Source organism: Thunnus thynnus, chromosome 18 (genome assembly GCF_963924715.1).
Source record: "Thunnus thynnus chromosome 18, fThuThy2.1, whole genome shotgun sequence".
Classification (NCBI taxonomy): Eukaryota; Metazoa; Chordata; class Actinopteri; order Scombriformes; family Scombridae; genus Thunnus; species Thunnus thynnus.
This window is the reverse complement of record NC_089534.1, coordinates 25,346,847-25,373,587: the sequence shown is the minus strand read 5'-3', so window position 1 is coordinate 25,373,587 and position 26,741 is coordinate 25,346,847. Positions and strand designations below refer to the sequence as shown.

Here is a 26,741-nt window from a genome sequence, read left to right as displayed (position 1 = left end):
GGATTCATCCTCTGGGGACCAGGGATGAATGTCTGGACTGCAATTTCCTTGCAATCCATCCAACAGTCGTCGAGATATTTAAGTCTGGGCCAAAGTGGTGTACCGACCCACGCTGCCATCCGTACAGCCATGCAGCTATCGTGGCAGAAAACGGAGTGAAAGTTGTAGAGTTGAGGCCTTGACATTTACATCTGGGTTTTGCTACTGCCGAAACGACTGATTCTGTCGCTTCTCTGAGGACAGTCTCCATTGACGCTTCACTGAAATGTCTCCAATGCCGCGGCACGAGTGCTTGTCTCGTCTGATTTTGTATCACCTTTTTCTTTCCTTTGTCTTTTTACCGATCCTTAACGCTGCGCGCACGAGTGATGTCCTGCATTTGAAATGTCTGGATGTGGTCAAGCGATTGGAAGACACGTCTGGAGGTCAGTGTGCACCAATGCTTTAACTGGCCCCGGAGGCCGCCGCCCACCTTTTTCACAGTTTCCGTAGTGTAGTGGTTATCACGTTCGCCTCACACGCGAAAGGTCCCCGGTTCGAAACCGGGCGGAAACACTTCTTTGTGTTCACACGGAGTAACTGAATCAAACTGTGCTGTCTCATATCAGCAGTGAGAAGGACGCATAGACTTAAAGTTTGGTGCTCCAATGTCAGCGGAGAACTTGTTTATGTCTTATTCTGTGTCGCTTTTGTTTGTTTTCAAACCATCCTCGACGTTGCCCAAAAGCAAGGACGACCTCCTGTATTTGAAATGTTTGGATATGCTCAAGCAATTGAAGACATGTCGGGGGGGGGGGGTCAAGTGCTTTGAGCCACCCGCGTGAGCGGTGCCAAGCTTTTCACAGTTTCCGTAGTGTAGTGGTTATCACGTTCGCCTAACACGCGAAAGGTCCCCGGTTCGAAACCGGGCGGAAACACTCCTCTGTTTATGCTCACTCTGAGTCATGAATAAAATCAAACGACGGAGATTCAGACCAGCAGCACACTGGGCGGTATGCAGCGCCGCGTCAAACCATAGAAAACCGCATGGAGTTAACGGAGGCACGAGGGATAAAGGAGTCACCGTCATAGTCATGTCTCATAACCGCTTCCAGTCATGCTTTCTGCCTAGCCGATTTTCTCATTTCTGCACGGGAACGCGGCAGGCCCATGTCCTGGCCGTATCGCTCTGTTGGACAGGAGGAGGAGCACGCATGGTGTTGCTGGTGTATTGCTTTTGTCTGGCCCGGTGAACAATCGGCAGCTGGCAGAAAAGTCAACTCTCCCCGTCGGGGAATCGAACCCCGGTCTTCCGCGTGACAGGCGGAGATACTGTCCACTATACTAACGAGGACGGCTGCACCACTCCGGGCACGTCAGCGGGCCGGTGGGGCGGTTCCCACCTTTACGGGGAACGCTCCAGCGGTCATCCACATGTTTGAACGGAGAAGTCGCATGTCAACCTCATGGTGGCGCCAGGGGAGAAGGCAAAGGATCGCCGAAGCCATCGGAATGCATCGCTCGGGAGCCACGAATGTCTGTACCAAATTTCGGGCCAACCCATCAAGCAGGTGTTCACATATATCACAAGTGAAATCCTCAGCTTCTGCTGGCGCTGGAGAAAACGTCAGAGGGTGACCAAAGTGCTTAGAATGCATCCTGTGGGGACCGTGAAGCTCTGTCCCAACTCTCACGGCAATCCATCTAACGGTTGTCCAGATACTTCACTCTGGGCCACAAATGTCGACCTCACGGTGGCACTGGGGGAAAAGTGAAGAGGATCACCAGAGTCAGTAGGATTCATCCTCTGGGGACCAGGGATGAATGTCTGGACTGCAATTTCCTTGCAATCCATCCAACAGTCGTCGAGATATTTAAGTCTGGGCCAAAGTGGTGTACCGACCCACGCTGCCATCCGTACAGCCTTGCAGCTATCGTGGCAGAAAACGGAGTGAAAGTTGTAGAGTTGAGGCCTTGACATTTACATCTGGGTTTTGCTACTGCCGAAACGACTGATTCTGTCGCTTCTCTGAGGACAGTCTCCATTGACGCTTCACTGAAATGTCTCCAATGCCGCGGCACGAGTGCTTGTCTCGTCTGATTTTGTATCACCTTTTTCTTTCCTTTGTCTTTTTACCGATCCTTAACGCTGCGCGCACGAGTGATGTCCTGCATTTGAAATGTCTGGATGTGGTCAAGCGATTGGAAGACACGTCTGGAGGTCAGTGTGCACCAATGCTTTAACTGGCCCCGGAGGCCGCCGCCCACCTTTTTCACAGTTTCCGTAGTGTAGTGGTTATCACGTTCGCCTCACACGCGAAAGGTCCCCGGTTCGAAACCGGGCGGAAACACTTCTTTGTGTTCACACGGAGTAACTGAATCAAACTGTGCTGTCTCATATTAGCAGTGAGAAGGACGCATAGACTTAAAGTTTGGTGCTCCAATGTCAGCGGAGAACTTGTTTATGTCTTATTCTGTGTCGCTTTTGTTTGTTTTCAAACCATCCTCGACGTTGCCCAAAAGCAAGGACGACCTCCTGTATTTGAAATGTTTGGATATGCTCAAGCAATTGAAGACATGTCGGGGGGGGGGGGTCAAGTGCTTTGAGCCACCCGCGTGAGCGGTGCCAAGCTTTTCACAGTTTCCGTAGTGTAGTGGTTATCACGTTCGCCTAACACGCGAAAGGTCCCCGGTTCGAAACCGGGCGGAAACACTCCTCTGTTTATGCTCACTCTGAGTCATGAATAAAATCAAACGACGGAGATTCAGACCAGCAGCACACTGGGCGGTATGCAGCGCCGCGTCAAACCATAGAAAACCGCATGGAGTTAACGGAGGCACGAGGGATAAAGGAGTCACCGTCATAGTCATGTCTCATAACCGCTTCCAGTCATGCTTTCTGCCCAGCCGATTTTCTCATTTCTGCACGGGAACGCGGCAGGCCCATGTCCTGGCCGTATCGCTCTGTTGGACAGGAGGAGGAGCACGCATGGTGTTGCTGGTGTATTGCTTTTGTCTGGCCCGGTGAACAATCGGCAGCTGGCAGAAAAGTCAACTCTCCCCGTCGGGGAATCGAACCCCGGTCTTCCGCGTGACAGGCGGAGATACTGTCCACTATACTAACGAGGACGGCTGCACCACTCCGGGCACGTCAGCGGGCCGGTGGGGCGGTTCCCACCTTTACGGGGAACGCTCCAGCGGTCATCCACATGTTTGAACGGAGAAGTCGCATGTCAACCTCATGGTGGCGCCAGGGGAGAAGGCAAAGGATCGCCGAAGCCATCGGAATGCATCGCTCGGGAGCCACGAATGTCTGTACCAAATTTCGGGCCAACCCATCAAGCAGGTGTTCACATATATCACAAGTGAAATCCTCAGCTTCTGCTGGCGCTGGAGAAAACGTCAGAGGGTGACCAAAGTGCTTAGAATGCATCCTGTGGGGACCGTGAAGCTCTGTCCCAACTCTCACGGCAATCCATCTAACGGTTGTCCAGATACTTCACTCTGGGCCACAAATGTCGACCTCACGGTGGCACTGGGGGAAAAGTGAAGAGGATCACCAGAGTCAGTAGGATTCATCCTCTGGGGACCAGGGATGAATGTCTGGACTGCAATTTCCTTGCAATCCATCCAACAGTCGTCGAGATATTTAAGTCTGGGCCAAAGTGGTGTACCGACCCACGCTGCCATCCGTACAGCCTTGCAGCTATCGTGGCAGAAAACGGAGTGAAAGTTGTAGAGTTGAGGCCTTGACATTTACATCTGGGTTTTGCTACTGCCGAAACGACTGATTCTGTCGCTTCTCTGAGGACAGTCTCCATTGACGCTTCACTGAAATGTCTCCAATGCCGCGGCACGAGTGCTTGTCTCGTCTGATTTTGTATCACCTTTTTCTTTCCTTTGTCTTTTTACCGATCCTTAACGCTGCGCGCACGAGTGATGTCCTGCATTTGAAATGTCTGGATGTGGTCAAGCGATTGGAAGACACGTCTGGAGGTCAGTGTGCACCAATGCTTTAACTGGCCCCGGAGGCCGCCGCCCACCTTTTTCACAGTTTCCGTAGTGTAGTGGTTATCACGTTCGCCTCACACGCGAAAGGTCCCCGGTTCGAAACCGGGCGGAAACACTTCTTTGTGTTCACACGGAGTAACTGAATCAAACTGTGCTGTCTCATATTAGCAGTGAGAAGGACGCATAGACTTAAAGTTTGGTGCTCCAATGTCAGCGGAGAACTTGTTTATGTCTTATTCTGTGTCGCTTTTGTTTGTTTTCAAACCATCCTCGACGTTGCCCAAAAGCAAGGACGACCTCCTGTATTTGAAATGTTTGGATATGCTCAAGCAATTGAAGACATGTCGGGGGGGGGGGGTCAAGTGCTTTGAGCCACCCGGCGTGAGCGGTGCCAAGCTTTTCACAGTTTCCGTAGTGTAGTGGTTATCACGTTCGCCTAACACGCGAAAGGTCCCCGGTTCGAAACCGGGCAGAAACACTCCTCTGTTTATGCTCACTCTGAGTCATGAATAAAATCAAACGACGGAGATTCAGACCAGCAGCACACTGGGCGGTATGCAGCGCCGCGTCAAACCATAGAAAACCGCATGGAGTTAACGGAGGCACGAGGGATAAAGGAGTCACCGTCATAGTCATGTCTCATAACCGCTTCCAGTCATGCTTTCTGCCCAGCCGATTTTCTCATTTCTGCACGGGAACGCGGCAGGCCCATGTCCTGGCCGTATCGCTCTGTTGGACAGGAGGAGGAGCACGCATGGTGTTGCTGGTGTATTGCTTTTGTCTGGCCCGGTGAACAATCGGCAGCTGGCAGAAAAGTCAACTCTCCCCGTCGGGGAATCGAACCCCGGTCTTCCGCGTGACAGGCGGAGATACTGTCCACTATACTAACGAGGACGGCTGCACCACTCCGGGCACGTCAGCGGGCCAGTGGGGCGGTTCCCACCTTTACGGGGAACGCTCCAGCGGTCATCCACATGTTTGAACGGAGAAGTCGCATGTCAACCTCATGGTGGCGCCAGGGGAGAAGGCAAAGGATCGCCGAAGCCATCGGAATGCATCGCTCGGGAGCCACGAATGTCTGTACCAAATTTCGGGCCAACCCATCAAGCAGGTGTTCACATATATCACAAGTGAAATCCTCAGCTTCTGCTGGCGCTGGAGAAAACGTCAGAGGGTGACCAAAGTGCTTAGAATGCATCCTGTGGGGACCGTGAAGCTCTGTCCCAACTCTCACGGCAATCCATCTAACGGTTGTCCAGATACTTCACTCTGGGCCACAAATGTCGACCTCACGGTGGCACTGGGGGAAAAGTGAAGAGGATCACCAGAGTCAGTAGGATTCATCCTCTGGGGACCAGGGATGAATGTCTGGACTGCAATTTCCTTGCAATCCATCCAACAGTCGTCGAGATATTTAAGTCTGGGCCAAAGTGGTGTACCGACCCACGCTGCCATCCGTACAGCCTTGCAGCTATCGTGGCAGAAAACGGAGTGAAAGTTGTAGAGTTGAGGCCTTGACATTTACATCTGGGTTTTGCTACTGCCGAAACGACTGATTCTGTCGCTTCTCTGAGGACAGTCTCCATTGACGCTTCACTGAAATGTCTCCAATGCCGCGGCACGAGTGCTTGTCTCGTCTGATTTTGTATCACCTTTTTCTTTCCTTTGTCTTTTTACCGATCCTTAACGCTGCGCGCACGAGTGATGTCCTGCATTTGAAATGTCTGGATGTGGTCAAGCGATTGGAAGACACGTCTGGAGGTCAGTGTGCACCAATGCTTTAACTGGCCCCGGAGGCCGCCGCCCACCTTTTTCACAGTTTCCGTAGTGTAGTGGTTATCACGTTCGCCTCACACGCGAAAGGTCCCCGGTTCGAAACCGGGCGGAAACACTTCTTTGTGTTCACACGGAGTAACTGAATCAAACTGTGCTGTCTCATATTAGCAGTGAGAAGGACGCATAGACTTAAAGTTTGGTGCTCCAATGTCAGCGGAGAACTTGTTTATGTCTTATTCTGTGTCGCTTTTGTTTGTTTTCAAACCATCCTCGACGTTGCCCAAAAGCAAGGACGACCTCCTGTATTTGAAATGTTTGGATATGCTCAAGCAATTGAAGACATGTCGGGGGGGGGGGGTCAAGTGCTTTGAGCCACCCGCGTGAGCGGTGCCAAGCTTTTCACAGTTTCCGTAGTGTAGTGGTTATCACGTTCGCCTAACACGCGAAAGGTCCCCGGTTCGAAACCGGGCGGAAACACTCCTCTGTTTATGCTCACTCTGAGTCATGAATAAAATCAAACGACGGAGATTCAGACCAGCAGCACACTGGGCGGTATGCAGCGCCGCGTCAAACCATAGAAAACCGCATGGAGTTAACGGAGGCACGAGGGATAAAGGAGTCACCGTCATAGTCATGTCTCATAACCGCTTCCAGTCATGCTTTCTGCCCAGCCGATTTTCTCATTTCTGCACGGGAACGCGGCAGGCCCATGTCCTGGCCGTATCGCTCTGTTGGACAGGAGGAGGAGCACGCATGGTGTTGCTGGTGTATTGCTTTTGTCTGGCCCGGTGAACAATCGGCAGCTGGCAGAAAAGTCAACTCTCCCCGTCGGGGAATCGAACCCCGGTCTTCCGCGTGACAGGCGGAGATACTGTCCACTATACTAACGAGGACGGCTGCACCACTCCGGGCACGTCAGCGGGCCGGTGGGGCGGTTCCCACCTTTACGGGGAACGCTCCAGCGGTCATCCACATGTTTGAACGGAGAAGTCGCATGTCAACCTCATGGTGGCGCCAGGGGAGAAGGCAAAGGATCGCCGAAGCCATCGGAATGCATCGCTCGGGAGCCACGAATGTCTGTACCAAATTTCGGGCCAACCCATCAAGCAGGTGTTCACATATATCACAAGTGAAATCCTCAGCTTCTGCTGGCGCTGGAGAAAACGTCAGAGGGTGACCAAAGTGCTTAGAATGCATCCTGTGGGGACCGTGAAGCTCTGTCCCAACTCTCACGGCAATCCATCTAACGGTTGTCCAGATACTTCACTCTGGGCCACAAATGTCGACCTCACGGTGGCACTGGGGGAAAAGTGAAGAGGATCACCAGAGTCAGTAGGATTCATCCTCTGGGGACCAGGGATGAATGTCTGGACTGCAATTTCCTTGCAATCCATCCAACAGTCGTCGAGATATTTAAGTCTGGGCCAAAGTGGTGTACCGACCCACGCTGCCATCCGTACAGCCTTGCAGCTATCGTGGCAGAAAACGGAGTGAAAGTTGTAGAGTTGAGGCCTTGACATTTACATCTGGGTTTTGCTACTGCCGAAACGACTGATTCTGTCGCTTCTCTGAGGACAGTCTCCATTGACGCTTCACTGAAATGTCTCCAATGCCGCGGCACGAGTGCTTGTCTCGTCTGATTTTGTATCACCTTTTTCTTTCCTTTGTCTTTTTACCGATCCTTAACGCTGCGCGCACGAGTGATGTCCTGCATTTGAAATGTCTGGATGTGGTCAAGCGATTGGAAGACACGTCTGGAGGTCAGTGTGCACCAATGCTTTAACTGGCCCCGGAGGCCGCCGCCCACCTTTTTCACAGTTTCCGTAGTGTAGTGGTTATCACGTTCGCCTCACACGCGAAAGGTCCCCGGTTCGAAACCGGGCGGAAACACTTCTTTGTGTTCACACGGAGTAACTGAATCAAACTGTGCTGTCTCATATTAGCAGTGAGAAGGACGCATAGACTTAAAGTTTGGTGCTCCAATGTCAGCGGAGAACTTGTTTATGTCTTATTCTGTGTCGCTTTTGTTTGTTTTCAAACCATCCTCGACGTTGCCCAAAAGCAAGGACGACCTCCTGTATTTGAAATGTTTGGATATGCTCAAGCAATTGAAGACATGTCGGGGGGGGGGGGTCAAGTGCTTTGAGCCACCCGCGTGAGCGGTGCCAAGCTTTTCACAGTTTCCGTAGTGTAGTGGTTATCACGTTCGCCTAACACGCGAAAGGTCCCCGGTTCGAAACCGGGCAGAAACACTCCTCTGTTTATGCTCACTCTGAGTCATGAATAAAATCAAACGACGGAGATTCAGACCAGCAGCACACTGGGCGGTATGCAGCGCCGCGTCAAACCATAGAAAACCGCATGGAGTTAACGGAGGCACGAGGGATAAAGGAGTCACCGTCATAGTCATGTCTCATAACCGCTTCCAGTCATGCTTTCTGCCCAGCCGATTTTCTCATTTCTGCACGGGAACGCGGCAGGCCCATGTCCTGGCCGTATCGCTCTGTTGGACAGGAGGAGGAGCACGCATGGTGTTGCTGGTGTATTGCTTTTGTCTGGCCCGGTGAACAATCGGCAGCTGGCAGAAAAGTCAACTCTCCCCGTCGGGGAATCGAACCCCGGTCTTCCGCGTGACAGGCGGAGATACTGTCCACTATACTAACGAGGACGGCTGCACCACTCCGGGCACGTCAGCGGGCCGGTGGGGCGGTTCCCACCTTTACGGGGAACGCTCCAGCGGTCATCCACATGTTTGAACGGAGAAGTCGCATGTCAACCTCATGGTGGCGCCAGGGGAGAAGGCAAAGGATCGCCGAAGCCATCGGAATGCATCGCTCGGGAGCCACGAATGTCTGTACCAAATTTCGGGCCAACCCATCAAGCAGGTGTTCACATATATCACAAGTGAAATCCTCAGCTTCTGCTGGCGCTGGAGAAAACGTCAGAGGGTGACCAAAGTGCTTAGAATGCATCCTGTGGGGACCGTGAAGCTCTGTCCCAACTCTCACGGCAATCCATCTAACGGTTGTCCAGATACTTCACTCTGGGCCACAAATGTCGACCTCACGGTGGCACTGGGGGAAAAGTGAAGAGGATCACCAGAGTCAGTAGGATTCATCCTCTGGGGACCAGGGATGAATGTCTGGACTGCAATTTCCTTGCAATCCATCCAACAGTCGTCGAGATATTTAAGTCTGGGCCAAAGTGGTGTACCGACCCACGCTGCCATCCGTACAGCCTTGCAGCTATCGTGGCAGAAAACGGAGTGAAAGTTGTAGAGTTGAGGCCTTGACATTTACATCTGGGTTTTGCTACTGCCGAAACGACTGATTCTGTCGCTTCTCTGAGGACAGTCTCCATTGACGCTTCACTGAAATGTCTCCAATGCCGCGGCACGAGTGCTTGTCTCGTCTGATTTTGTATCACCTTTTTCTTTCCTTTGTCTTTTTACCGATCCTTAACGCTGCGCGCACGAGTGATGTCCTGCATTTGAAATGTCTGGATGTGGTCAAGCGATTGGAAGACACGTCTGGAGGTCAGTGTGCACCAATGCTTTAACTGGCCCCGGAGGCCGCCGCCCACCTTTTTCACAGTTTCCGTAGTGTAGTGGTTATCACGTTCGCCTCACACGCGAAAGGTCCCCGGTTCGAAACCGGGCGGAAACACTTCTTTGTGTTCACACGGAGTAACTGAATCAAACTGTGCTGTCTCATATTAGCAGTGAGAAGGACGCATAGACTTAAAGTTTGGTGCTCCAATGTCAGCGGAGAACTTGTTTATGTCTTATTCTGTGTCGCTTTTGTTTGTTTTCAAACCATCCTCGACGTTGCCCAAAAGCAAGGACGACCTCCTGTATTTGAAATGTTTGGATATGCTCAAGCAATTGAAGACATGTCGGGGGGGGGGGGTCAAGTGCTTTGAGCCACCCGCGTGAGCGGTGCCAAGCTTTTCACAGTTTCCGTAGTGTAGTGGTTATCACGTTCGCCTAACACGCGAAAGGTCCCCGGTTCGAAACCGGGCAGAAACACTCCTCTGTTTATGCTCACTCTGAGTCATGAATAAAATCAAACGACGGAGATTCAGACCAGCAGCACACTGGGCGGTATGCAGCGCCGCGTCAAACCATAGAAAACCGCATGGAGTTAACGGAGGCACGAGGGATAAAGGAGTCACCGTCATAGTCATGTCTCATAACCGCTTCCAGTCATGCTTTCTGCCCAGCCGATTTTCTCATTTCTGCACGGGAACGCGGCAGGCCCATGTCCTGGCCGTATCGCTCTGTTGGACAGGAGGAGGAGCACGCATGGTGTTGCTGGTGTATTGCTTTTGTCTGGCCCGGTGAACAATCGGCAGCTGGCAGAAAAGTCAACTCTCCCCGTCGGGGAATCGAACCCCGGTCTTCCGCGTGACAGGCGGAGATACTGTCCACTATACTAACGAGGACGGCTGCACCACTCCGGGCACGTCAGCGGGCCAGTGGGGCGGTTCCCACCTTTACGGGGAACGCTCCAGCGGTCATCCACATGTTTGAACGGAGAAGTCGCATGTCAACCTCATGGTGGCGCCAGGGGAGAAGGCAAAGGATCGCCGAAGCCATCGGAATGCATCGCTCGGGAGCCACGAATGTCTGTACCAAATTTCGGGCCAACCCATCAAGCAGGTGTTCACATATATCACAAGTGAAATCCTCAGCTTCTGCTGGCGCTGGAGAAAACGTCAGAGGGTGACCAAAGTGCTTAGAATGCATCCTGTGGGGACCGTGAAGCTCTGTCCCAACTCTCACGGCAATCCATCTAACGGTTGTCCAGATACTTCACTCTGGGCCACAAATGTCGACCTCACGGTGGCACTGGGGGAAAAGTGAAGAGGATCACCAGAGTCAGTAGGATTCATCCTCTGGGGACCAGGGATGAATGTCTGGACTGCAATTTCCTTGCAATCCATCCAACAGTCGTCGAGATATTTAAGTCTGGGCCAAAGTGGTGTACCGACCCACGCTGCCATCCGTACAGCCTTGCAGCTATCGTGGCAGAAAACGGAGTGAAAGTTGTAGAGTTGAGGCCTTGACATTTACATCTGGGTTTTGCTACTGCCGAAACGACTGATTCTGTCGCTTCTCTGAGGACAGTCTCCATTGACGCTTCACTGAAATGTCTCCAATGCCGCGGCACGAGTGCTTGTCTCGTCTGATTTTGTATCACCTTTTTCTTTCCTTTGTCTTTTTACCGATCCTTAACGCTGCGCGCACGAGTGATGTCCTGCATTTGAAATGTCTGGATGTGGTCAAGCGATTGGAAGACACGTCTGGAGGTCAGTGTGCACCAATGCTTTAACTGGCCCCGGAGGCCGCCGCCCACCTTTTTCACAGTTTCCGTAGTGTAGTGGTTATCACGTTCGCCTCACACGCGAAAGGTCCCCGGTTCGAAACCGGGCGGAAACACTTCTTTGTGTTCACACGGAGTAACTGAATCAAACTGTGCTGTCTCATATTAGCAGTGAGAAGGACGCATAGACTTAAAGTTTGGTGCTCCAATGTCAGCGGAGAACTTGTTTATGTCTTATTCTGTGTCGCTTTTGTTTGTTTTCAAACCATCCTCGACGTTGCCCAAAAGCAAGGACGACCTCCTGTATTTGAAATGTTTGGATATGCTCAAGCAATTGAAGACATGTCGGGGGGGGGGGGTCAAGTGCTTTGAGCCACCCGCGTGAGCGGTGCCAAGCTTTTCACAGTTTCCGTAGTGTAGTGGTTATCACGTTCGCCTAACACGCGAAAGGTCCCCGGTTCGAAACCGGGCAGAAACACTCCTCTGTTTATGCTCACTCTGAGTCATGAATAAAATCAAACGACGGAGATTCAGACCAGCAGCACACTGGGCGGTATGCAGCGCCGCGTCAAACCATAGAAAACCGCATGGAGTTAACGGAGGCACGAGGGATAAAGGAGTCACCGTCATAGTCATGTCTCATAACCGCTTCCAGTCATGCTTTCTGCCCAGCCGATTTTCTCATTTCTGCACGGGAACGCGGCAGGCCCATGTCCTGGCCGTATCGCTCTGTTGGACAGGAGGAGGAGCACGCATGGTGTTGCTGGTGTATTGCTTTTGTCTGGCCCGGTGAACAATCGGCAGCTGGCAGAAAAGTCAACTCTCCCCGTCGGGGAATCGAACCCCGGTCTTCCGCGTGACAGGCGGAGATACTGTCCACTATACTAACGAGGACGGCTGCACCACTCCGGGCACGTCAGCGGGCCGGTGGGGCGGTTCCCACCTTTACGGGGAACGCTCCAGCGGTCATCCACATGTTTGAACGGAGAAGTCGCATGTCAACCTCATGGTGGCGCCAGGGGAGAAGGCAAAGGATCGCCGAAGCCATCGGAATGCATCGCTCGGGAGCCACGAATGTCTGTACCAAATTTCGGGCCAACCCATCAAGCAGGTGTTCACATATATCACAAGTGAAATCCTCAGCTTCTGCTGGCGCTGGAGAAAACGTCAGAGGGTGACCAAAGTGCTTAGAATGCATCCTGTGGGGACCGTGAAGCTCTGTCCCAACTCTCACGGCAATCCATCTAACGGTTGTCCAGATACTTCACTCTGGGCCACAAATGTCGACCTCACGGTGGCACTGGGGGAAAAGTGAAGAGGATCACCAGAGTCAGTAGGATTCATCCTCTGGGGACCAGGGATGAATGTCTGGACTGCAATTTCCTTGCAATCCATCCAACAGTCGTCGAGATATTTAAGTCTGGGCCAAAGTGGTGTACCGACCCACGCTGCCATCCGTACAGCCTTGCAGCTATCGTGGCAGAAAACGGAGTGAAAGTTGTAGAGTTGAGGCCTTGACATTTACATCTGGGTTTTGCTACTGCCGAAACGACTGATTCTGTCGCTTCTCTGAGGACAGTCTCCATTGACGCTTCACTGAAATGTCTCCAATGCCGCGGCACGAGTGCTTGTCTCGTCTGATTTTGTATCACCTTTTTCTTTCCTTTGTCTTTTTACCGATCCTTAACGCTGCGCGCACGAGTGATGTCCTGCATTTGAAATGTCTGGATGTGGTCAAGCGATTGGAAGACACGTCTGGAGGTCAGTGTGCACCAATGCTTTAACTGGCCCCGGAGGCCGCCGCCCACCTTTTTCACAGTTTCCGTAGTGTAGTGGTTATCACGTTCGCCTCACACGCGAAAGGTCCCCGGTTCGAAACCGGGCGGAAACACTTCTTTGTGTTCACACGGAGTAACTGAATCAAACTGTGCTGTCTCATATTAGCAGTGAGAAGGACGCATAGACTTAAAGTTTGGTGCTCCAATGTCAGCGGAGAACTTGTTTATGTCTTATTCTGTGTCGCTTTTGTTTGTTTTCAAACCATCCTCGACGTTGCCCAAAAGCAAGGACGACCTCCTGTATTTGAAATGTTTGGATATGCTCAAGCAATTGAAGACATGTCGGGGGGGGGGGGTCAAGTGCTTTGAGCCACCCGCGTGAGCGGTGCCAAGCTTTTCACAGTTTCCGTAGTGTAGTGGTTATCACGTTCGCCTAACACGCGAAAGGTCCCCGGTTCGAAACCGGGCAGAAACACTCCTCTGTTTATGCTCACTCTGAGTCATGAATAAAATCAAACGACGGAGATTCAGACCAGCAGCACACTGGGCGGTATGCAGCGCCGCGTCAAACCATAGAAAACCGCATGGAGTTAACGGAGGCACGAGGGATAAAGGAGTCACCGTCATAGTCATGTCTCATAACCGCTTCCAGTCATGCTTTCTGCCCAGCCGATTTTCTCATTTCTGCACGGGAACGCGGCAGGCCCATGTCCTGGCCGTATCGCTCTGTTGGACAGGAGGAGGAGCACGCATGGTGTTGCTGGTGTATTGCTTTTGTCTGGCCCGGTGAACAATCGGCAGCTGGCAGAAAAGTCAACTCTCCCCGTCGGGGAATCGAACCCCGGTCTTCCGCGTGACAGGCGGAGATACTGTCCACTATACTAACGAGGACGGCTGCACCACTCCGGGCACGTCAGCGGGCCGGTGGGGCGGTTCCCACCTTTACGGGGAACGCTCCAGCGGTCATCCACATGTTTGAACGGAGAAGTCGCATGTCAACCTCATGGTGGCGCCAGGGGAGAAGGCAAAGGATCGCCGAAGCCATCGGAATGCATCGCTCGGGAGCCACGAATGTCTGTACCAAATTTCGGGCCAACCCATCAAGCAGGTGTTCACATATATCACAAGTGAAATCCTCAGCTTCTGCTGGCGCTGGAGAAAACGTCAGAGGGTGACCAAAGTGCTTAGAATGCATCCTGTGGGGACCGTGAAGCTCTGTCCCAACTCTCACGGCAATCCATCTAACGGTTGTCCAGATACTTCACTCTGGGCCACAAATGTCGACCTCACGGTGGCACTGGGGGAAAAGTGAAGAGGATCACCAGAGTCAGTAGGATTCATCCTCTGGGGACCAGGGATGAATGTCTGGACTGCAATTTCCTTGCAATCCATCCAACAGTCGTCGAGATATTTAAGTCTGGGCCAAAGTGGTGTACCGACCCACGCTGCCATCCGTACAGCCTTGCAGCTATCGTGGCAGAAAACGGAGTGAAAGTTGTAGAGTTGAGGCCTTGACATTTACATCTGGGTTTTGCTACTGCCGAAACGACTGATTCTGTCGCTTCTCTGAGGACAGTCTCCATTGACGCTTCACTGAAATGTCTCCAATGCCGCGGCACGAGTGCTTGTCTCGTCTGATTTTGTATCACCTTTTTCTTTCCTTTGTCTTTTTACCGATCCTTAACGCTGCGCGCACGAGTGATGTCCTGCATTTGAAATGTCTGGATGTGGTCAAGCGATTGGAAGACACGTCTGGAGGTCAGTGTGCACCAATGCTTTAACTGGCCCCGGAGGCCGCCGCCCACCTTTTTCACAGTTTCCGTAGTGTAGTGGTTATCACGTTCGCCTCACACGCGAAAGGTCCCCGGTTCGAAACCGGGCGGAAACACTTCTTTGTGTTCACACGGAGTAACTGAATCAAACTGTGCTGTCTCATATTAGCAGTGAGAAGGACGCATAGACTTAAAGTTTGGTGCTCCAATGTCAGCGGAGAACTTGTTTATGTCTTATTCTGTGTCGCTTTTGTTTGTTTTCAAACCATCCTCGACGTTGCCCAAAAGCAAGGACGACCTCCTGTATTTGAAATGTTTGGATATGCTCAAGCAATTGAAGACATGTCGGGGGGGGGGGGTCAAGTGCTTTGAGCCACCCGCGTGAGCGGTGCCAAGCTTTTCACAGTTTCCGTAGTGTAGTGGTTATCACGTTCGCCTAACACGCGAAAGGTCCCCGGTTCGAAACCGGGCAGAAACACTCCTCTGTTTATGCTCACTCTGAGTCATGAATAAAATCAAACGACGGAGATTCAGACCAGCAGCACACTGGGCGGTATGCAGCGCCGCGTCAAACCATAGAAAACCGCATGGAGTTAACGGAGGCACGAGGGATAAAGGAGTCACCGTCATAGTCATGTCTCATAACCGCTTCCAGTCATGCTTTCTGCCCAGCCGATTTTCTCATTTCTGCACGGGAACGCGGCAGGCCCATGTCCTGGCCGTATCGCTCTGTTGGACAGGAGGAGGAGCACGCATGGTGTTGCTGGTGTATTGCTTTTGTCTGGCCCGGTGAACAATCGGCAGCTGGCAGAAAAGTCAACTCTCCCCGTCGGGGAATCGAACCCCGGTCTTCCGCGTGACAGGCGGAGATACTGTCCACTATACTAACGAGGACGGCTGCACCACTCCGGGCACGTCAGCGGGCCGGTGGGGCGGTTCCCACCTTTACGGGGAACGCTCCAGCGGTCATCCACATGTTTGAACGGAGAAGTCGCATGTCAACCTCATGGTGGCGCCAGGGGAGAAGGCAAAGGATCGCCGAAGCCATCGGAATGCATCGCTCGGGAGCCACGAATGTCTGTACCAAATTTCGGGCCAACCCATCAAGCAGGTGTTCACATATATCACAAGTGAAATCCTCAGCTTCTGCTGGCGCTGGAGAAAACGTCAGAGGGTGACCAAAGTGCTTAGAATGCATCCTGTGGGGACCGTGAAGCTCTGTCCCAACTCTCACGGCAATCCATCTAACGGTTGTCCAGATACTTCACTCTGGGCCACAAATGTCGACCTCACGGTGGCACTGGGGGAAAAGTGAAGAGGATCACCAGAGTCAGTAGGATTCATCCTCTGGGGACCAGGGATGAATGTCTGGACTGCAATTTCCTTGCAATCCATCCAACAGTCGTCGAGATATTTAAGTCTGGGCCAAAGTGGTGTACCGACCCACGCTGCCATCCGTACAGCCTTGCAGCTATCGTGGCAGAAAACGGAGTGAAAGTTGTAGAGTTGAGGCCTTGACATTTACATCTGGGTTTTGCTACTGCCGAAACGACTGATTCTGTCGCTTCTCTGAGGACAGTCTCCATTGACGCTTCACTGAAATGTCTCCAATGCCGCGGCACGAGTGCTTGTCTCGTCTGATTTTGTATCACCTTTTTCTTTCCTTTGTCTTTTTACCGATCCTTAACGCTGCGCGCACGAGTGATGTCCTGCATTTGAAATGTCTGGATGTGGTCAAGCGATTGGAAGACACGTCTGGAGGTCAGTGTGCACCAATGCTTTAACTGGCCCCGGAGGCCGCCGCCCACCTTTTTCACAGTTTCCGTAGTGTAGTGGTTATCACGTTCGCCTCACACGCGAAAGGTCCCCGGTTCGAAACCGGGCGGAAACACTTCTTTGTGTTCACACGGAGTAACTGAATCAAACTGTGCTGTCTCATATTAGCAGTGAGAAGGACGCATAGACTTAAAGTTTGGTGCTCCAATGTCAGCGGAGAACTTGTTTATGTCTTATTCTGTGTCGCTTTTGTTTGTTTTCAAACCATCCTCGACGTTGCCCAAAAGCAAGGACGACCTCCTGTATTTGAAATGTTTGGATATGCTCAAGCAATTGAAGACATGTCGGGGGGGGGGGGTCAAGTGCTTTGAGCCACCCGCGTGAGCGGTGCCAAGCTTTTCACAGTTTCCGTAGTGTAGTGGTTATCACGTTCGCCTAACACGCGAAAGGTCCCCGGTTCGAAACCGGGCAGAAACACTCCTCTGTTTATGCTCACTCTGAGTCATGAATAAAATCAAACGACGGAGATTCAGACCAGCAGCACACTGGGCGGTATGCAGCGCCGCGTCAAACCATAGAAAACCGCATGGAGTTAACGGAGGCACGAGGGATAAAGGAGTCACCGTCATAGTCATGTCTCATAACCGCTTCCAGTCATGCTTTCTGCCCAGCCGATTTTCTCATTTCTGCACGGGAACGCGGCAGGCCCATGTCCTGGCCGTATCGCTCTGTTGGACAGGAGGAGGAGCACGCATGGTGTTGCTGGTGTATTGCTTTTGTCTGGCCCGGTGAACAATCGGCAGCTGGCAGAAAAGTCAACTCTCCCCGTCGGGGAATCGAACCCCGGTCTTCCGCGTGACAGGCGGAGATACTGTCCACTATACTAACGAGGACGGCTGCACCACTCCGGGCACGTCAGCGGGCCGGTGGGGCGGTTCCCACCTTTACGGGGAACGCTCCAGCGGTCATCCACATGTTTGAACGGAGAAGTCGCATGTCAACCTCATGGTGGCGCCAGGGGAGAAGGCAAAGGATCGCCGAAGCCATCGGAATGCATCGCTCGGGAGCCACGAATGTCTGTACCAAATTTCGGGCCAACCCATCAAGCAGGTGTTCACATATATCACAAGTGAAATCCTCAGCTTCTGCTGGCGCTGGAGAAAACGTCAGAGGGTGACCAAAGTGCTTAGAATGCATCCTGTGGGGACCGTGAAGCTCTGTCCCAACTCTCACGGCAATCCATCTAACGGTTGTCCAGATACTTCACTCTGGGCCACAAATGTCGACCTCACGGTGGCACTGGGGGAAAAGTGAAGAGGATCACCAGAGTCAGTAGGATTCATCCTCTGGGGACCAGGGATGAATGTCTGGACTGCAATTTCCTTGCAATCCATCCAACAGTCGTCGAGATATTTAAGTCTGGGCCAAAGTGGTGTACCGACCCACGCTGCCATCCGTACAGCCTTGCAGCTATCGTGGCAGAAAACGGAGTGAAAGTTGTAGAGTTGAGGCCTTGACATTTACATCTGGGTTTTGCTACTGCCGAAACGACTGATTCTGTCGCTTCTCTGAGGACAGTCTCCATTGACGCTTCACTGAAATGTCTCCAATGCCGCGGCACGAGTGCTTGTCTCGTCTGATTTTGTATCACCTTTTTCTTTCCTTTGTCTTTTTACCGATCCTTAACGCTGCGCGCACGAGTGATGTCCTGCATTTGAAATGTCTGGATGTGGTCAAGCGATTGGAAGACACGTCTGGAGGTCAGTGTGCACCAATGCTTTAACTGGCCCCGGAGGCCGCCGCCCACCTTTTTCACAGTTTCCGTAGTGTAGTGGTTATCACGTTCGCCTCACACGCGAAAGGTCCCCGGTTCGAAACCGGGCGGAAACACTTCTTTGTGTTCACACGGAGTAACTGAATCAAACTGTGCTGTCTCATATTAGCAGTGAGAAGGACGCATAGACTTAAAGTTTGGTGCTCCAATGTCAGCGGAGAACTTGTTTATGTCTTATTCTGTGTCGCTTTTGTTTGTTTTCAAACCATCCTCGACGTTGCCCAAAAGCAAGGACGACCTCCTGTATTTGAAATGTTTGGATATGCTCAAGCAATTGAAGACATGTCGGGGGGGGTCAAGTGCTTTGAGCCACCCGCGTGAACGGTGCCAAGCTTTTCACAGTTTCCGTAGTGTAGTGGTTATCACGTTCGCCTAACACGCGAAAGGTCCCCGGTTCGAAACCGGGCGGAAACACTCCTCTGTTTATGCTCACTCTGAGTCATGAATAAAATCAAACGACGGAGATTCAGACCAGCAGCACACTGGGCGGTATGCAGCGCCGCGTCAAACCATAGAAAACCGCATGGAGTTAACGGAGGCATGAGAGATAAAGGAGTCACCGTCATAGTCATGTCTAATAACCGCTTCCAGGCATGCTTTCTTCCCAGCCGATTTTCTCATTTCTGCACGGGAACGCGGCAGGCCCATGTCCTGGCCGTATCGTTCTGTTGGACAGGAGGAGGAGCACGCATGGTGTTGCTGGTGTATTGCTTTTGTCTGGCCCGGTGAACAATCGGCAGCTGGCAGAAAAGTCAACTCTCCCCGTCGGGGAATCGAACCCCGGTCTTCCGCGTGACAGGCGGAGATACTGTCCACTATACTAACGAGGACGGCTGCACCACTCCGGGCACGTCAGCGGGCCGGTGGGGCGGTTCCCACCTTTACGGGGAACGCTCCAGCGGTCATCCACATGTTTGAACGGAGAAGTCGCATGTCAACCTCATGGTGGCGCCAGGGGAGAAGGCAAAGGATCGCCGAAGCCATCGGAATGCATCGCTCGGGAGCCACGAATGTCTGTACCAAATCTCTGGCCAACCCATCAAGCAGGTGTTCACATATATCACAAGTGAAATCCTCAGCTTCTGCTGGCGCTGGAGAAAACGTCAGAGGGTGACCAAAGTGCTTAGAATGCATCCTGTGGGGACCGTGAAGCTCTGTCCCAACTCTCACGGCAATCCATCTAACGGTTGTCCAGATACTTCACTCTGGGCCACAAATGTCGACCTCACGGTGGCACTGGGGGAAAAGTGAAGAGGATCACCAGAGTCAGTAGGATTCATCCTCTGGGGACCAGGGATGAATGTCTGGACTGCAATTTCCTTGCAATCCATCCAACAGTCGTCGAGATATTTAAGTCTGGGCCAAAGTGGTGTACCGACCCACGCTGCCATCCGTACAGCCATGCAGCTATCGTGGCAGAAAACGGAGTGAAAGTTGTAGAGTTGAGGCCTTGACATTTACATCTGGGTTTTGCTACTGCCGAAACGACTGATTCTGTCGCTTCTCTGAGGACAGTCTCCATTGACGCTTCACTGAAATGTCTCCAATGCCGCGGCACGAGTGCTTGTCTCGTCTGATTTTGTATCACCTTTTTCTTTCCTTTGTCTTTTTACCGATCCTTAACGCTGCGCGCACGAGTGATGTCCTGCATTTGAAATGTCTGGATGTGGTCAAGCGATTGGAAGACACGTCTGGAGGTCAGTGTGCACCAATGCTTTAACTGGCCCCGGAGGCCGCCGCCCACCTTTTTCACAGTTTCCGTAGTGTAGTGGTTATCACGTTCGCCTCACACGCGAAAGGTCCCCGGTTCGAAACCGGGCGGAAACACTTCTTTGTGTTCACACGGAGTAACTGAATCAAACTGTGCTGTCTCATATTAGCAGTGAGAAGGACGCATAGACTTAAAGTTTGGTGCTCCAATGTCAGCGGAGAACTTGTTTATGTCTTATTCTGTGTCGCTTTTGTTTGTTTTCAAACCATCCTCGACGTTGCCCAAAAGCAAGGACGACCTCCTGTATTTGAAATGTTTGGATATGCTCAAGCAATTGAAGACATGTCGGGGGGGGGGGGTCAAGTGCTTTGAGCCACCCGCGTGAGCGGTGCCAAGCTTTTCACAGTTTCCGTAGTGTAGTGGTTATCACGTTCGCCTAACACGCGAAAGGTCCCCGGTTCGAAACCGGGCGGAAACACTCCTCTGTTTATGCTCACTCTGAGTCATGAATAAAATCAAACGACGGAGATTCAGACCAGCAGCACACTGGGCGGTATGCAGCGCCGCGTCAAACCATAGAAAACCGCATGGAGTTAACGGAGGCACGAGGGATAAAGGAGTCACCGTCATAGTCATGTCTCATAACCGCTTCCAGTCATGCTTTCTGCCCAGCCGATTTTCTCATTTCTGCACGGGAACGCGGCAGGCCCATGTCCTGGCCGTATCGCTCTGTTGGACAGGAGGAGGAGCACGCATGGTGTTGCTGGTGTATTGCTTTTGTCTGGCCCGGTGAACAATCGGCAGCTGGCAGAAAAGTCAACTCTCCCCGTCGGGGAATCGAACCCCGGTCTTCCGCGTGACAGGCGGAGATACTGTCCACTATACTAACGAGGACGGCTGCACCACTCCGGGCACGTCAGCGGGCCGGTGGGGCGGTTCCCACCTTTACGGGGAACGCTCCAGCGGTCATCCACATGTTTGAACGGAGAAGTCGCATGTCAACCTCATGGTGGCGCCAGGGGAGAAGGCAAAGGATCGCCGAAGCCATCGGAATGCATCGCTCGGGAGCCACGAATGTCTGTACCAAATCTCTGGCCAACCCATCAAGCAGGTGTTCACATATATCACAAGTGAAATCCTCAGCTTCTGCTGGCGCTGGAGAAAACGTCAGAGGGTGACCAAAGTGCTTAGAATGCATCCTGTGGGGACCGTGAAGCTCTGTCCCAACTCTCACGGCAATCCATCTAACGGTTGTCCAGATACTTCACTCTGGGCCACAAATGTCGACCTCACGGTGGCACTGGGGGAAAAGTGAAGAGGATCACCAGAGTCAGTAGGATTCATCCTCTGGGGACCAGGGATGAATGTCTGGACTGCAATTTCCTTGCAATCCATCCAACAGTCGTCGAGATATTTAAGTCTGGGCCAAAGTGGTGTACCGACCCACGCTGCCATCCGTACAGCCATGCAGCTATCGTGGCAGAAAACGGAGTGAAAGTTGTAGAGTTGAGGCCTTGACATTTACATCTGGGTTTTGCTACTGCCGAAACGACTGATTCTGTCGCTTCTCTGAGGACAGTCTCCATTGACGCTTCACTGAAATGTCTCCAATGCCGCGGCACGAGTGCTTGTCTCGTCTGATTTTGTATCACCTTTTTCTTTCCTTTGTCTTTTTACCGATCCTTAACGCTGCGCGCACGAGTGATGTCCTGCATTTGAAATGTCTGGATGTGGTCAAGCGATTGGAAGACACGTCTGGAGGTCAGTGTGCACCAATGCTTTAACTGGCCCCGGAGGCCGCCGCCCACCTTTTTCACAGTTTCCGTAGTGTAGTGGTTATCACGTTCGCCTCACACGCGAAAGGTCCCCGGTTCGAAACCGGGCGGAAACACTTCTTTGTGTTCACACGGAGTAACTGAATCAAACTGTGCTGTCTCATATTAGCAGTGAGAAGGACGCATAGACTTAAAGTTTGGTGCTCCAATGTCAGCGGAGAACTTGTTTATGTCTTATTCTGTGTCGCTTTTGTTTGTTTTCAAACCATCCTCGACGTTGCCCAAAAGCAAGGACGACCTCCTGTATTTGAAATGTTTGGATATGCTCAAGCAATTGAAGACATGTCGGGGGGGGGGGGTCAAGTGCTTTGAGCCACCCGCGTGAGCGGTGCTAAGCTTTTCACAGTTTCCGTAGTGTAGTGGTTATCACGTTCGCCTAACACGCGAAAGGTCCCCGGTTCGAAACCGGGCGGAAACACTCCTCTGTTTATGCTCACTCTGAGTCATGAATAAAATCAAACGACGGAGATTCAGACCAGCAGCACACTGGGCGGTATGCAGCGCCGCGTCAAACCATAGAAAACCGCATGGAGTTAACGGAGGCACGAGGGATAAAGGAGTCACCGTCATAGTCATGTCTCATAACCGCTTCCAGTCATGCTTTCTGCCCAGCCGATTTTCTCATTTCTGCACGGGAACGCGGCAGGCCCATGTCCTGGCCGTATCGCTCTGTTGGACAGGAGGAGGAGCACGCATGGTGTTGCTGGTGTATTGCTTTTGTCTGGCCCGGTGAACAATTGGCAGCTGGCAGAAAAGTCAACTCTCCCCGTCGGGGAATCGAACCCCGGTCTTCCTCGTGACAGGCGGAGATACTGTCCACTATACTAACGAGGACGGCTGCACCACTCTGGGCACGTCAGCGGGCCGGTGGGGCGGTTCCCACCTTTACGGGGAACGCTCCAGCAGTCATCCACATGTTTGAACGGAGAAGTCGCATGTCAACCTCATGGTGGCGCCAGGGGAGAAGGCAAAGGATCGCCGAAGCCATCGGAATGCATCGCTCGGGAGCCACGAATGTCTGTACCAAATCTCTGGCCAACCCATCAAGCAGGTGTTCACATATATCACAAGTGAAATCCTCAGCTTCTGCTGGCGCTGGAGAAAACGTCAGAGGGTGACCAAAGTGCTTAGAATGCATCCTGTGGGGACCGTGAAGCTCTGTCCCAACTCTCACGGCAATCCATCTAACGGTTGTCCAGATACTTCACTCTGGGCCACAAATGTCGACCTCACGGTGGCACTGGGGGAAAAGTGAAGAGGATCACCAGAGTCAGTAGGATTCATCCTCTGGGGACCAGGGATGAATGTCTGGACTGCAATTTCCTTGCAATCCATCCAACAGTCGTCGAGATATTTAAGTCTGGGCCAAAGTGGTGTACCGACCCACGCTGCCATCCGTACAGCCATGCAGCTATCGTGGCAGAAAACGGAGTGAAAGTTGTAGAGTTGAGGCCTTGACATTTACATCTGGGTTTTGCTACTGCCGAAACGACTGATTCTGTCGCTTCTCTGAGGACAGTCTCCATTGACGCTTCACTGAAATGTCTCCAATGCCGCGGCACGAGTGCTTGTCTCGTCTGATTTTGTATCACCTTTTTCTTTCCTTTGTCTTTTTACCGATCCTTAACGCTGCGCGCACGAGTGATGTCCTGCATTTGAAATGTCTGGATGTGGTCAAGCGATTGGAAGACACGTCTGGAGGTCAGTGTGCACCAATGCTTTAACTGGCCCCGGAGGCCGCCGCCCACCTTTTTCACAGTTTCCGTAGTGTAGTGGTTATCATGTTCGCCTCACACGCGAAAGGTCCCCGGTTCGAAACCGGGCGGAAACACTTCTTTGTGTTCACACGGAGTAACTGAATCAAACTGTGCTGTCTCATATTAGCAGTGAGAAGGACGCATAGACTTAAAGTTTGGTTCTCCAATGTCAGCGGAGAACTTGTTTATGTCTTATTCTGTGTCGCTTTTGTTTGTTTTCAAACCATCCTCGACGTTGCCCAAAAGCAAGGACGACCTCCTGTATTTGAAATGTTTGGATATGCTCAAGCAATTGAAGACATGTCGGGGGGGGTCAAGTGCTTTGAGCCACCCGCGTGAACGGTGCCAAGCTTTTCACAGTTTCCGTAGTGTAGTGGTTATCACGTTCGCCTAACACGCGAAAGGTCCCCGGTTCGAAACCGGGCGGAAACACTCCTCTGTTTATGCTCACTCTGAGTCATGAATAAAATCAAACGACGGAGATTCAGACCAGCAGCACACTGGGCGGTATGCAGCGCCGCGTCAAACCATAGAAAACCGCATGGAGTTAACGGAGTTAACGGAGGCACGAGGGATAAAGGAGTCACCGTCATAGTCATGTCTAATAACCGCTTCCAGGCATGCTTTCTGCCCAGCCGATTTTCTCATTTCTGCACGGGAACGCGGCAGGCCCATGTCCTGGCCGTATCGCTCTGTTGGACAGAAGGAGGAGCACGCATGGTGTTGCTGGTGTATTGCTTTTGTCTGGCCCGGTGAACAATCGGCAGCTGGCAGAAAAGTCAACTCTCCCCGTCGGGGAATCGAACCCCGGTCTTCCGCGTGACAGGCAGAGATACTGTCCACTATACTAACGAGGACGGCTGCACCACTCTGGGCACGTCAGCGGGCCGGTGGGGCGGTTCCCACCTTTACGGGGAACGCTCCAGCGGTCATCCACATGTTTGAACGGAGAAGTCGCATGTCAACCTCATGGTGGCGCCAGGGGAGAAGGCAAAGGATCGCCGAAGCCATCGGAATGCATCGCTCGGGAGCCACGAATGTCTGTACCAAATTTCGGGCCAACCCATCAAGCAGGTGTTCACATATATCACAAGTGAAATCCTCAGCTTCTGCTGGCGCTGGAGAAAACGTCAGAGGGTGACCAAAGTGCTTAGAATGCATCCTGTGGGGACCGTGAAGCTCTGTCCCAACTCTCACGGCAATCCATCTAACGGTTGTCCAGATACTTCACTCTGGGCCACAAATGTCGACCTCACGGTGGCACTGGGGGAAAAGTGAAGAGGATCACCAGAGTCAGTAGGATTCATCCTCTGGGGACCAGGGATGAATGTCTGGACTGCAATTTCCTTGCAATCCATCCAACAGTCGTCGAGATATTTAAGTCTGGGCCAAAGTGGTGTACCGACCCACGCTGCCATCCGTACAGCCATGCAGCTATCGTGGCAGAAAACGGAGTGAAAGTTGTAGAGTTGAGGCCTTGACATTTACATCTGGGTTTTGCTACTGCCGAAACGACTGATTCTGTCGCTTCTCTGAGGACAGTCTCCATTGACGCTTCACTGAAATGTCTCCAATGCCGCGGCACGAGTGCTTGTCTCGTCTGATTTTGTATCACCTTTTTCTTTCCTTTGTCTTTTTACCGATCCTTAACGCTGCGCGCACGAGTGATGTCCTGCATTTGAAATGTCTGGATGTGGTCAAGCGATTGGAAGACACGTCTGGAGGTCAGTGTGCACCAATGCTTTAACTGGCCCCGGAGGCCGCCGCCCACCTTTTTCACAGTTTCCGTAGTGTAGTGGTTATCACGTTCGCCTCACACGCGAAAGGTCCCCGGTTCGAAACCGGGCGGAAACACTTCTTTGTGTTCACACGGAGTAACTGAATCAAACTGTGCTGTCTCATATTAGCAGTGAGAAGGACGCATAGACTTAAAGTTTGGTGCTCCAATGTCAGCGGAGAACTTGTTTATGTCTTATTCTGTGTCGCTTTTGTTTGTTTTCAAACCATCCTCGACGTTGCCCAAAAGCAAGGACGACCTCCTGTATTTGAAATGTTTGGATATGCTCAAGCAATTGAAGACATGTCGGGGGGGGTCAAGTGCTTTGAGCCACCCGCGTGAACGGTGCCAAGCTTTTCACAGTTTCCGTAGTGTAGTGGTTATCACGTTCGCCTAACACGCGAAAGGTCCCCGGTTCGAAACCGGGCGGAAACACTCCTCTGTTTATGCTCACTCTGAGTCATGAATAAAATCAAACGACGGAGATTCAGACCAGCAGCACACTGGGCGGTATGCAGCGCCGCGTCAAACCATAGAAAACCGCATGGAGTTAACGGAGGCACGAGGGATAAAGGAGTCACCGTCATAGTCATGTCTAATAACCGCTTCCAGGCATGCTTTCTGCCCAGCCGATTTTCTCATTTCTGCACGGGAACGCGGCAGGCCCATGTCCTGGCCGTATCGCTCTGTTGGACAGGAGGAGGAGCACGCATGGTGTTGCTGGTGTATTGCTTTTGTCTGGCCCGGTGAACAATCGGCAGCTGGCAGAAAAGTCAACTCTCCCCGTCGGGGAATCGAACCCCGGTCTTCCGCGTGACAGGCGGAGATACTGTCCACTATACTAACGAGGACGGCTGCACCACTCTGGGCACGTCAGCGGGCCGGTGGGGCGGTTCCCACCTTTACGGGGAACGCTCCAGCGGTCATCCACATGTTTGAACGGAGAAGTCGCATGTCAACCTCATGGTGGCGCCAGGGGAGAAGGCAAAGGATCGCCGAAGCCATCGGAATGCATCGCTCGGGAGCCACGAATGTCTGTACCAAATTTCGGGCCAACCCATCAAGCAGGTGTTCACATATATCACAAGTGAAATCCTCAGCTTCTGCTGGCGCTGGAGAAAACGTCAGAGGGTGACCAAAGTGCTTAGAATGCATCCTGTGGGGACCGTGAAGCCTGTCCCAACTCTCACAGCAATCCATCTAACGGTTGTCCAGATACTTCACTCTGGGCCACAAATGTCGACCTCACGGTGGCACTGGGGGAAAAGTGAAGAGGATCACCAGAGTCAGTAGGATTCATCCTCTGGGGACCAGGGATGAATGTCTGGACTGCAATTTCCTTGCAATCCATCCAACAGTCGTCGAGATATTTAAGTCTGGGCCAAAGTGGTGTACCGACCCACGCTGCCAT

The 26,741-nt window shown here is 52.3% G+C and overlaps 44 non-coding genes across 44 annotated transcripts; 30 read left to right on the top strand and 14 right to left on the bottom strand.

The window, feature by feature from the left end:
- The first annotated feature begins 482 nt into the window (after positions 1 to 482).
- On the top strand, positions 483 to 555 carry trnav-cac (transfer RNA valine (anticodon CAC)). Its single transcript has one exon. It is a non-coding gene; the product is annotated as a tRNA-Val (tRNA).
- Positions 556 to 844: 289 nt separating this feature from the next.
- On the top strand, positions 845 to 917 carry trnav-aac (transfer RNA valine (anticodon AAC)). Its single transcript has one exon. It is a non-coding gene; the product is annotated as a tRNA-Val (tRNA).
- A 344-nt stretch (positions 918 to 1,261) lies between these two features.
- On the bottom strand, positions 1,262 to 1,333 carry trnad-guc (transfer RNA aspartic acid (anticodon GUC)). The gene has a single exon. It is a non-coding gene; the product is annotated as a tRNA-Asp (tRNA).
- A 924-nt stretch (positions 1,334 to 2,257) lies between these two features.
- On the top strand, positions 2,258 to 2,330 carry trnav-cac (transfer RNA valine (anticodon CAC)). The gene has a single exon. It is a non-coding gene; the product is annotated as a tRNA-Val (tRNA).
- Positions 2,331 to 2,619: 289 nt separating this feature from the next.
- trnav-aac (transfer RNA valine (anticodon AAC)) lies at positions 2,620 to 2,692 on the top strand. The gene has a single exon. It is a non-coding gene; the product is annotated as a tRNA-Val (tRNA).
- Positions 2,693 to 3,036: 344 nt separating this feature from the next.
- trnad-guc (transfer RNA aspartic acid (anticodon GUC)) lies at positions 3,037 to 3,108 on the bottom strand. The gene has a single exon. It is a non-coding gene; the product is annotated as a tRNA-Asp (tRNA).
- Positions 3,109 to 4,032: 924 nt separating this feature from the next.
- On the top strand, positions 4,033 to 4,105 carry trnav-cac (transfer RNA valine (anticodon CAC)). The gene has a single exon. It is a non-coding gene; the product is annotated as a tRNA-Val (tRNA).
- Positions 4,106 to 4,395: 290 nt separating this feature from the next.
- Positions 4,396 to 4,468, top strand: trnav-aac (transfer RNA valine (anticodon AAC)). The gene has a single exon. It is a non-coding gene; the product is annotated as a tRNA-Val (tRNA).
- Positions 4,469 to 4,812: 344 nt separating this feature from the next.
- trnad-guc (transfer RNA aspartic acid (anticodon GUC)) lies at positions 4,813 to 4,884 on the bottom strand. Its single transcript has one exon. It is a non-coding gene; the product is annotated as a tRNA-Asp (tRNA).
- A 924-nt stretch (positions 4,885 to 5,808) lies between these two features.
- trnav-cac (transfer RNA valine (anticodon CAC)) lies at positions 5,809 to 5,881 on the top strand. Its single transcript has one exon. It is a non-coding gene; the product is annotated as a tRNA-Val (tRNA).
- Positions 5,882 to 6,170: 289 nt separating this feature from the next.
- Positions 6,171 to 6,243, top strand: trnav-aac (transfer RNA valine (anticodon AAC)). Its single transcript has one exon. It is a non-coding gene; the product is annotated as a tRNA-Val (tRNA).
- Positions 6,244 to 6,587: 344 nt separating this feature from the next.
- On the bottom strand, positions 6,588 to 6,659 carry trnad-guc (transfer RNA aspartic acid (anticodon GUC)). The gene has a single exon. It is a non-coding gene; the product is annotated as a tRNA-Asp (tRNA).
- Positions 6,660 to 7,583: 924 nt separating this feature from the next.
- trnav-cac (transfer RNA valine (anticodon CAC)) lies at positions 7,584 to 7,656 on the top strand. The gene has a single exon. It is a non-coding gene; the product is annotated as a tRNA-Val (tRNA).
- Positions 7,657 to 7,945: 289 nt separating this feature from the next.
- On the top strand, positions 7,946 to 8,018 carry trnav-aac (transfer RNA valine (anticodon AAC)). The gene has a single exon. It is a non-coding gene; the product is annotated as a tRNA-Val (tRNA).
- A 344-nt stretch (positions 8,019 to 8,362) lies between these two features.
- Positions 8,363 to 8,434, bottom strand: trnad-guc (transfer RNA aspartic acid (anticodon GUC)). The gene has a single exon. It is a non-coding gene; the product is annotated as a tRNA-Asp (tRNA).
- A 924-nt stretch (positions 8,435 to 9,358) lies between these two features.
- trnav-cac (transfer RNA valine (anticodon CAC)) lies at positions 9,359 to 9,431 on the top strand. The gene has a single exon. It is a non-coding gene; the product is annotated as a tRNA-Val (tRNA).
- A 289-nt stretch (positions 9,432 to 9,720) lies between these two features.
- On the top strand, positions 9,721 to 9,793 carry trnav-aac (transfer RNA valine (anticodon AAC)). Its single transcript has one exon. It is a non-coding gene; the product is annotated as a tRNA-Val (tRNA).
- A 344-nt stretch (positions 9,794 to 10,137) lies between these two features.
- On the bottom strand, positions 10,138 to 10,209 carry trnad-guc (transfer RNA aspartic acid (anticodon GUC)). The gene has a single exon. It is a non-coding gene; the product is annotated as a tRNA-Asp (tRNA).
- Positions 10,210 to 11,133: 924 nt separating this feature from the next.
- On the top strand, positions 11,134 to 11,206 carry trnav-cac (transfer RNA valine (anticodon CAC)). The gene has a single exon. It is a non-coding gene; the product is annotated as a tRNA-Val (tRNA).
- Positions 11,207 to 11,495: 289 nt separating this feature from the next.
- trnav-aac (transfer RNA valine (anticodon AAC)) lies at positions 11,496 to 11,568 on the top strand. The gene has a single exon. It is a non-coding gene; the product is annotated as a tRNA-Val (tRNA).
- Positions 11,569 to 11,912: 344 nt separating this feature from the next.
- trnad-guc (transfer RNA aspartic acid (anticodon GUC)) lies at positions 11,913 to 11,984 on the bottom strand. The gene has a single exon. It is a non-coding gene; the product is annotated as a tRNA-Asp (tRNA).
- A 924-nt stretch (positions 11,985 to 12,908) lies between these two features.
- Positions 12,909 to 12,981, top strand: trnav-cac (transfer RNA valine (anticodon CAC)). The gene has a single exon. It is a non-coding gene; the product is annotated as a tRNA-Val (tRNA).
- A 289-nt stretch (positions 12,982 to 13,270) lies between these two features.
- On the top strand, positions 13,271 to 13,343 carry trnav-aac (transfer RNA valine (anticodon AAC)). The gene has a single exon. It is a non-coding gene; the product is annotated as a tRNA-Val (tRNA).
- Positions 13,344 to 13,687: 344 nt separating this feature from the next.
- On the bottom strand, positions 13,688 to 13,759 carry trnad-guc (transfer RNA aspartic acid (anticodon GUC)). The gene has a single exon. It is a non-coding gene; the product is annotated as a tRNA-Asp (tRNA).
- Positions 13,760 to 14,683: 924 nt separating this feature from the next.
- trnav-cac (transfer RNA valine (anticodon CAC)) lies at positions 14,684 to 14,756 on the top strand. The gene has a single exon. It is a non-coding gene; the product is annotated as a tRNA-Val (tRNA).
- Positions 14,757 to 15,045: 289 nt separating this feature from the next.
- On the top strand, positions 15,046 to 15,118 carry trnav-aac (transfer RNA valine (anticodon AAC)). The gene has a single exon. It is a non-coding gene; the product is annotated as a tRNA-Val (tRNA).
- Positions 15,119 to 15,462: 344 nt separating this feature from the next.
- On the bottom strand, positions 15,463 to 15,534 carry trnad-guc (transfer RNA aspartic acid (anticodon GUC)). The gene has a single exon. It is a non-coding gene; the product is annotated as a tRNA-Asp (tRNA).
- Positions 15,535 to 16,458: 924 nt separating this feature from the next.
- trnav-cac (transfer RNA valine (anticodon CAC)) lies at positions 16,459 to 16,531 on the top strand. Its single transcript has one exon. It is a non-coding gene; the product is annotated as a tRNA-Val (tRNA).
- Positions 16,532 to 16,820: 289 nt separating this feature from the next.
- Positions 16,821 to 16,893, top strand: trnav-aac (transfer RNA valine (anticodon AAC)). The gene has a single exon. It is a non-coding gene; the product is annotated as a tRNA-Val (tRNA).
- Positions 16,894 to 17,237: 344 nt separating this feature from the next.
- trnad-guc (transfer RNA aspartic acid (anticodon GUC)) lies at positions 17,238 to 17,309 on the bottom strand. Its single transcript has one exon. It is a non-coding gene; the product is annotated as a tRNA-Asp (tRNA).
- A 924-nt stretch (positions 17,310 to 18,233) lies between these two features.
- Positions 18,234 to 18,306, top strand: trnav-cac (transfer RNA valine (anticodon CAC)). The gene has a single exon. It is a non-coding gene; the product is annotated as a tRNA-Val (tRNA).
- A 285-nt stretch (positions 18,307 to 18,591) lies between these two features.
- On the top strand, positions 18,592 to 18,664 carry trnav-aac (transfer RNA valine (anticodon AAC)). The gene has a single exon. It is a non-coding gene; the product is annotated as a tRNA-Val (tRNA).
- Positions 18,665 to 19,008: 344 nt separating this feature from the next.
- Positions 19,009 to 19,080, bottom strand: trnad-guc (transfer RNA aspartic acid (anticodon GUC)). Its single transcript has one exon. It is a non-coding gene; the product is annotated as a tRNA-Asp (tRNA).
- Positions 19,081 to 20,004: 924 nt separating this feature from the next.
- Positions 20,005 to 20,077, top strand: trnav-cac (transfer RNA valine (anticodon CAC)). The gene has a single exon. It is a non-coding gene; the product is annotated as a tRNA-Val (tRNA).
- Positions 20,078 to 20,366: 289 nt separating this feature from the next.
- trnav-aac (transfer RNA valine (anticodon AAC)) lies at positions 20,367 to 20,439 on the top strand. Its single transcript has one exon. It is a non-coding gene; the product is annotated as a tRNA-Val (tRNA).
- Positions 20,440 to 20,783: 344 nt separating this feature from the next.
- On the bottom strand, positions 20,784 to 20,855 carry trnad-guc (transfer RNA aspartic acid (anticodon GUC)). Its single transcript has one exon. It is a non-coding gene; the product is annotated as a tRNA-Asp (tRNA).
- Positions 20,856 to 21,779: 924 nt separating this feature from the next.
- trnav-cac (transfer RNA valine (anticodon CAC)) lies at positions 21,780 to 21,852 on the top strand. Its single transcript has one exon. It is a non-coding gene; the product is annotated as a tRNA-Val (tRNA).
- A 289-nt stretch (positions 21,853 to 22,141) lies between these two features.
- On the top strand, positions 22,142 to 22,214 carry trnav-aac (transfer RNA valine (anticodon AAC)). Its single transcript has one exon. It is a non-coding gene; the product is annotated as a tRNA-Val (tRNA).
- A 1,340-nt stretch (positions 22,215 to 23,554) lies between these two features.
- Positions 23,555 to 23,627, top strand: trnav-cac (transfer RNA valine (anticodon CAC)). The gene has a single exon. It is a non-coding gene; the product is annotated as a tRNA-Val (tRNA).
- A 285-nt stretch (positions 23,628 to 23,912) lies between these two features.
- On the top strand, positions 23,913 to 23,985 carry trnav-aac (transfer RNA valine (anticodon AAC)). The gene has a single exon. It is a non-coding gene; the product is annotated as a tRNA-Val (tRNA).
- A 353-nt stretch (positions 23,986 to 24,338) lies between these two features.
- Positions 24,339 to 24,410, bottom strand: trnad-guc (transfer RNA aspartic acid (anticodon GUC)). Its single transcript has one exon. It is a non-coding gene; the product is annotated as a tRNA-Asp (tRNA).
- Positions 24,411 to 25,334: 924 nt separating this feature from the next.
- trnav-cac (transfer RNA valine (anticodon CAC)) lies at positions 25,335 to 25,407 on the top strand. Its single transcript has one exon. It is a non-coding gene; the product is annotated as a tRNA-Val (tRNA).
- A 285-nt stretch (positions 25,408 to 25,692) lies between these two features.
- Positions 25,693 to 25,765, top strand: trnav-aac (transfer RNA valine (anticodon AAC)). Its single transcript has one exon. It is a non-coding gene; the product is annotated as a tRNA-Val (tRNA).
- Positions 25,766 to 26,109: 344 nt separating this feature from the next.
- trnad-guc (transfer RNA aspartic acid (anticodon GUC)) lies at positions 26,110 to 26,181 on the bottom strand. Its single transcript has one exon. It is a non-coding gene; the product is annotated as a tRNA-Asp (tRNA).
- Positions 26,182 to 26,741: the final 560 nt, after the last annotated feature.